The sequence below is a fragment of the Telopea speciosissima genome, chromosome 10 (genome assembly GCF_018873765.1).
Source record: "Telopea speciosissima isolate NSW1024214 ecotype Mountain lineage chromosome 10, Tspe_v1, whole genome shotgun sequence".
NCBI classification, from domain to species: domain Eukaryota; kingdom Viridiplantae; phylum Streptophyta; class Magnoliopsida; order Proteales; family Proteaceae; genus Telopea; species Telopea speciosissima.
In genome coordinates, this window is record NC_057925.1 from 22739867 (window position 1) to 22748122 (window position 8256).

An 8256-nucleotide genomic window follows, 5' to 3' on the forward strand; every position below is an offset into this window, starting at 1 on the left:
CACCCCTATTCCCACTATTTATTATGGGAGGAGGGTATAAAAGAGCTATAAAAGAATCAATACAAGTGCAGGGTAACAATCTTTTTCCATTTTTTTTTTTTTTTTTAATTTTAAAGTCTAAATTGAATTTTGTGGACTGGTCAAGGGAAGCTGTTTTGTGGGGTTGTGAAGCGGCACTTCTCCCTTCTAATAGTCACAGATATAATGCTGAAACCATAGTCATACTGACCAATCATATGCTTCGCTTTGGAATAGCTTGGGAATATCAATGTACAAAGTACAACACTTAACTCATTTTTTTAATATAAAAATCCGTTCAATAAAAGCCCAACCTACTTGGGAAAATTATCTCCCGCAACAAGAGGGGGTGGACTCCACCCGAGTAGAGTGCTCAGTAAGGAGTGGAATGGTCTTTGTGCCCTCCTTGTTAGGGGTATTAGGGGAACTGGACCAGGCAGGGAATTACAAGGGATAAAGATCCACTTACTTGTTGGTGACTAGTGTCTTGGTTTTGTTTTTTAAACTTGGTGTTTTGGTTCAACGTATAACCAACCTGATTAATTGTGCGCATTTTCACCCAAAAAAATAAAAAATAATTGTGCACATGTAATATTATGTATAGGGTTTTTTTCTGGTGCAACGTCGTGTATAGTTAGTTCATTTTGCATTTTAATTGTCTAATCATGCCGACGAGAATCAAACTATCGCCATATCCCATTTATTTTTTTGACCTCTTCTTTATAAGGAGGCTGGGAATTGAAAGATTTTTTCTACCAATTGGGGACAAGGGTGTTAATTGGTTTGGTTTGATTTGATTTAAAATATAAAGGGTAGAAAACACAATCGAACCGGTTCTAATATCTAAAATTAAAAGCAATTAATAAATGTTCCCGTTAATTGGGTTTTAAATGGTATCAGTTAAATGGTTTTTATCGGTTTCAATTTTATTGTCAATTCGGGTTAACATTTTTTGGCCCAATTAAGAACAAGTCTACGTTTGAAGCTCAATAAAGAAATCTGATACTACTAAGTTCGAACCACGCCATCTATGCTAAAATTGTGACTAAAGAAATAAAAAAAATTAAAACAATTTACATGATTTAAATTAGCTACAAAACATTAGAGAGCGTATATAGGCTGTCAGGACTAGTCTTTTTTTAATTGATTTTGTAATAAAATCAGTTCAATAGCAAACCGGTTTAACCGGTTCAAAATCGATGATTTAAACGGTTTTTTTTTAAACAAAAAACTGAACTGTTTTACTAAAAGGTTTCACTCTTTAATACCAAAACTTAACACGATTTATTTGTTATGATTTAAACAGTTTGATTCAGTTTTGAAAAATCGATAGTTTAAATGGATTCAAGTAAAGCTTGCCTGCAATCCTTTCAAAGTGTAAGAAATATTAGTTTGCTTAGAATGGATCGATGTTTTTATGCAACTTGATATGGGTAAAATGAATCGACAATTCAAAGCTTGACACATGGACCATGTAGATCTCAAAGAAAACTGATGAGTTGGACCACCGTGTCAGATCATAACTCTGCAAATAGAAGACAACTCTAAATCAAGCACTTACTAAGAACATTCAATTTAGAATAGGAAACAAACACCACTGCGCTCTAAGACGATCGGTTGTACGAAGGACTCAACTCCCAAATAGTAAGGCAATCTCCCTTAAAGCCATTGAAAATAGAAGCTTTCCATGGCAGGACTCTCCATGTTTACTCCATCTCCCAAGAGGAAACTGCTAACTTGAGAAGACGATGGGCACAAGGATTCTGAACACTACCTTACAATACAAGATACTACACTATAAATAAGATCTCACTCAAGCACGTATGGATCAATCTCACTATGTTATGTGTAGGGGTGTCAATTTTGGATCGGAACCGGTAACCGGACTAGAACTGTCACACCCCCATCCCGATAAGGGATAAAGTATAATATCAGGGTATAACTGGGGTGACACGCGCCATCCCACCTCACAGCCAGGATCTCGATGCAGTGGCTAACTCACAGTCTTAAACCAATATTAAACTACAGTAATATCAGAGTGCAGAAAGTAAAGGAATATTACCATCCAAAAGATCAAAAATAAGCGAAAGCGTTACAAAAACAAATGATTCAAATTCTATGTGATAGATAGTTTAATGGTTTACATTTTGACCCGAAGGATTAGCTAAAAACTAAAACAGTAGAAATACTACCCAATATGTACAATGCTCAAGATAAACAAAATAACAAAAGGTATAACTGTGCCCCAAAGGCACAATCCATGAGTATACGCCATGATCAAGGTCCAATATCACGGGCTTCGATCAGTCCACATCAAAAGGATCACCATGTTACATCACCTGCATACAACTAAAAGGGTTGCGTAACAGGGCTAGGCTCCACTGAGCCCAGTGAGGGGATGAGGAATGCACAAACATACAATTCACATATAGTCCATGATGCATGTAAATGTTAGTGCATTTTTCACCTAACAAACAATTCTAAGTCAGGGTATATGCTACTGCAATAACTCGGGAAGACATTGTGGATCCTTCCATGTTCACCTCAATGTAACCTCAATTATTACCATGGGGCCCGTGCCGGTCGTAGCCATCACCACCCAGAGGCAGACCCCGATAACTATTACTACCCCTGGCCTGGTCTCTCTAACTCTCCACAACCAGCAGGTGCTCTGGCTATCCAACACCTAAACCCCTGTTGGTAAGGGTCGTAGCATAGGGAACTGAGCCTAACCACAGATATATTACATGAATCCTATAGTGTCGAGAGGTACATCCGGGTGTGTCAACGTCCCATTCCATCTAACACCCAGGTACCAGCACAACACGGCGCATACAGGTAAGAATGAGATGCAATATACAATTCCACATAATCTGGGGGTTCCGGTGCCAGTACTTCCCGGCACCGTAACCCAACACAAATCCATATCATCCTAATCATCATCATCATCATCATCATCATCGAATAAGAATAAATGCAAATATGCAATCATGTTTGAATGATAATGTCACAATATAATTCATAAATGCATGAATAAGCAATAGTAAACAAGCCCAGACAGTCACCCAAACCACTCACCGATTACTTGAATTAGGAATTTGATTAAGTGTAATGATTCCCATCCGAGATCACTCCTTAGCACGAGTGTTGGCACCTACAAAAGTGAATAAGAGTGTGAGAGAGTGTAGGGAAGGCCTCATAGAGAACCCTCGTAGTTTACATAAGTTATAGGCCTTAAAAACAACGTCAGAGGCAACGTTGGACTCAACAGTGTGTGCCTCCGACCTTGAGTCCGACCTTTTCTGCAGGCTTAGGCCACATCGGAGGCAACATCGGACTCAGTAGGCTTGCCTCTAACCTTGCGTCCGACCTTTCCTGCAGGCTCAGGCCACATCGGAGGCAACGTTGGACTCAACAGGCTTGCCTCCGACCTTGCATCCGACCTTTCCTATAGGCTCAGGCCACATCAGAGGCAACGTCGGACTCAGCAGGCTTGCTTCCGACCTTTCCTACAGGCTCAGGCCACATCGGAGGCAATATCGGACTCAGCAGGCTTGCCTCCAACCTTGCGTCCGACCTTTCCTGTAAGCTCAGGCCACATCGGAGGCAACATCGGACTTAGCAGGCTTATCTCCGACCTTGCATCCGATGCAACCTAGGTGCGATTTTAAGGTCCTTAACAGTCCAGATTTGCCCCATTTGATTCTTTAAGTTCCAAGGGACTAGGGAGGGGGTGTCCTATGGTCTATTAATGTCTTAAAAGTACCCATCATCAAAAGATTGAGGGATTTAAAGGATCAAATGCTCAAAATCCAGATTAGGGGTTTCTTTTGGTAGTTGAAGCTCTAGAATCAAATAAATTCAGCACAAAGTCAAAATAGAGGTCCTAATAGGACTATACCACATTAATGGAGTCCTAAAAGGATAAACCATTTGGTTCCAAGAGGAAACCCAAACTCAAGACTGAAATTAGGTGAGCCATCTAAGCTCAAAAATGAACATGAAGGGCCTTCCAAGCTCAATCGAAAAGAGAAAAGAGAAGGGAGAGATGCAAGAGTGTTCTTGGCCTACCTGATTTGAGGTACATAAGAGGTCCTCCTTGTAGATCCAAGCTTAAGCAACCAATCCCACCTTCTTCTCCTCCTTCTTCTCCTTGCGTCAAAGCTCTCCTCTCTCCTACAATTTAGGTTAGCTAGGAAAGAAATGGGAAATGGCTAAGGGATTACCCTAGCTATCCTATTTATAGAAAATGCCTTACTAAGGCATGTTTGGCTAGGGCCTCTTAGTTATAAATTTAGGGCCTGTTTGGGTAGGGTAGCTTAAATGTCCACTTAGGGGTTGTTTGGGTAGAGTCTCTTAATAAACCACAAACACATTACCCATCTAAACTCAATTAAACTCCATTATAAACACAACATGGACCCAATGGGCTTCATTTTAGAATAAAGCTTGGGCCTTATTTGGCTAAGGTCTTTAAATGTCTAAAGTACATTAACCTATTGCAAGCATGACTTGGGCCTAAGGGCCCACTCAAGAGGTCACCAAAATAAAAGGGAGGCTAGGGTAGTAGTCAACTATGGCAAAGCACCAACACCACCATCGACAAAGGGCATATGGGCCCCATATAAGGTCTCACTCAAAATAGCCATGACAGCAGCATCGGATGCACACAGGACCCTGCATCCTATGCAACAGAATGGACAGATAAAATATTAAAAATGGTCCGGGCTTGGGCCCACACCTCAAGGACTTTGAGGGGAAGGAAATAATCAATAAAATAGGTTGAGTAACTTACCCTTTGACCATCACGGTGAAAGGCTCACTGGCAAACAAGGCAGCATAGTCTACACACCATGAGGATAAATAATAAACAAATAGGCTCTAGGGTGCGGGTATAACTAGAAGCGTCCTGCTAGGAACCGGAACCAATCCACCCAATAACTTATTGGTCCGGATCTGGTCTTAGTGATAGGTTATGAAAACCTGGTAATACTATTCTCTTTTCGATCCTAGAAAAGTAAATCCGCAACCTCTCCTCTTTTAGCTTATAGTTCGATCTTATATATCCGATATTTTCAATGAGGGTTCCCCACAACGCCAATACCACACCACACCAATAGCACTTCAAGAAACAGTATTAGCCCACATGGTTGGAGAGGAGAGAGAAATTAATTTAAAATACCCATGTGAAACGGAATACATTGGTCACTTTATTTCCATTTTCAATAGAGAATGTTGTGACAACCTGGTAAGTCTATTCTCTTTAGGAGTTCTATCAACCTATCAGTCTATCACACCAAGAAGTACAACAAAAATGAACAAAAATGGGAATAATCAGGTTGTCAAAAACATTTCTCAATGGAAAATATAGAATATCATGATTAAGACCTTTATAGAGAGAACAAGTTAGTATTTGGATCCTCTGCTGCCACGCAGCCATGCGGCCTCACATAGGAACCCTGCCTAGATGGGGTCCACACCTGCCAGTGTGAGGCCGCAGACCGGCTGCACGGCTGCCCAACAGTAGACGGTCACGATCCCAAGTTCGTTCATTTTTGTTGTACTTCTTGGTGTGATAGACTGATAGGCTGATATAACTCCTAAAGAGGATAGACTTACCAGGTTGTCACGACATTCTCTATTGAAAATGGAAAAAAAGTAACCAATGTATTCCGTTCCACATGGGTATTTTAAATTAATTTCTTTCTCCTCTCCAACCATGTGGGCTAATACTGTTTCTTGAACTGCTATTGGTGTGGTGTGGTATTGGCATTGTGGGAAAGCCTCATTGAAAACATTGGATATATAGGATCGAATTATAAGCTAAAAGAGGAGAGGTTGCGGATTTACTTTTCTAGGATCGAAAAGAGAATAGTATTACCAGGTTTTCATAACATTATTTATGAAAGGGCTGATGTTCTCTGTGCCGCAGCGCAGGCTGCACCTAAACACATGGGTCTGCCATTCAGGGGGGTAGGGTGATCATTTTGCCCACCCCTATATGTCTGGGCACAGCCTGTGCCCCAGGCACAGAAAACATTTGGCCCTTATTAAAAATGGGAAAAAGGCAACCAATGTATCCCGTTTAATATGAATATTCTAAATTAATTTCTCTCTCCTCTCCGAGCATGTGGGCTAATGCTGTTTCCGGAGCTGCTATTGGTGTGGTGTGGGGAACCCTCTCTCATTGGAAACATTGAATATATAGGACCCAGTGGCCTGTGTTGACTATTCCACTCCATGGATTCTAGAAGCTTCTAGTTCAAAATCCATGTGTCCCAACACATTTTCATGAGTAAACTTCTTATTACCCAAAATAAAAATTAAGACCTTCTAAAGAGAAGTTTGTTCTTTCTTGTTGCGATAGGCGGATTAAACTCTTAAATATCTTATAGATTTATTAACTGACGTGATGATTCCTTTTAGTTGACTTTTAAACCACAACCATTGGCTAAGAAACTTCCAAGAGAAGAAAGTGTAGGTTATCTTAACCAAAAACGAAAAAGATTATATGATGATTTTGCAAAGCATGATATTTAAGAGCTGCTAAGATCCGTTAAATTGGTTTACAAAAAAAGAAAGATCCATTAAATTGGAAACTTATAGGCTAACCTTGGCTATGATGTTTAATGACATATTTTAGCTAAATAAATTGAACATTAAATGAAATTTAATCTACTATGTTGTCAGTGTCACTAATCCCAATTGACTATGTTGGATCAATAGTGCTTAACTTAGGGCCCATATTAGGGCCCATAAAACAAAACAGAGTTTGAGAAGGTAATCAATGGCCATACAAGGGGGGAATGAATCATAGGTCTCTCTTCTTGACCAGGTCACCATATTAGAAACCCATCCAAATAGTAGCTAGCTAGAAATTGGAAAATATCCTGAAACAGAGAAAAGTATTGGTCAAGAAGCAAGGAGCTATGATTCCCCTTAAAGGACAAACCCATCTCGCCTTTGCTTGGTTTTAAGGCTAACAACAGCAACAATGGGTTGAGCTTTTCTTTCAACTTGTTGTATTTGAAGTGGGAGGCTAACTCCGCCTCCACACGATAGGAGGGCTCCCTCATTGGTCACATTAGGACCTCTACCTTGTCGCCACAACACCTAAACCCCTATTGGTAAGGGTCGTAGCATAGGGAACTGAGCCTAACCGCAGATATACTACATGAATCCTATCGTGTCGAGAGGTACATCCGGGTGTGTCAACGTCCCATTCCATTTAACACCCGGGTACCAACACAACACGACGTATATAGGCAAGAATGAGATGCAATATACAATTCCACGTAATCCGGGGGTTTCAGTGTCAGTACTTCCCGGCACCGTAACCCAACACAAATCCATATCATCCTAATCATCATCATCATCATCATCGTCATCATCGAATAAGAATAAATGCAAATATGCAATCATGCTTGAATGATAATGTCACAATATAATTCATAAATGCATGAATAAGCAATAGTAAACAAGCCCAGACAGTCACCCAAACCCACTCACCGATTACTTGAATTAGGAATTTGATTAAGTGTAATGATTCCCCGCCCGAGATCACTCCTTAGCACGAGTGTGGCACCTACGGAAGTGAATAAGAGTGTGAGAGAGTGTAGGGGAGGCCTCATAGAGAAGCCTTGCAGTTTACATAAGTTATAGGCCTTAAAAACAACGTCGGAGACAACGTTGGACTCAACAGTGCGTGCCTCCGACCTTGAGTTCGACCTTTCTTGCAGGCTTAGGCCACATCGGAGGCAACGTCGGACTCAACAGTCTTGCCTCTGACCTTGCGTCCGACCATTCCTGCAGGCTCAAGCCATATTGGAGGCAACGTCGGACTCAGTAGGCTTGCCTCGGACGTTGCGTCTGATCTTTCCTATAGGCTCAGGCCACATCGGAGGCAACATCGGACTCAACAACGTCAGACTCAGCAGGCACACCTTTGACCTTATGTTCGACCTTTCCTACAGGCTCAGGCCACATCGAAGGCAACATCGGACTCAGCAGGCTTGCCTCCGACCTTTCCTACAAGCTCAGGCCACATCGGAGGCAACGTTGTACTCAACAGGTTTGCCTTCGACCTTGCATTCGATGCAACCCAGGTGCGATTTTAAGGTCCTTAATAGTCCAGATTTGCCCCATTTGGTTCTTTAAGTTCCAAGGGACTAGGGAGGGGGTGTCTTATGATCTATTAAGGTCTTAAAAGTACTCATCATCAAAAGATTGAGGGATTTA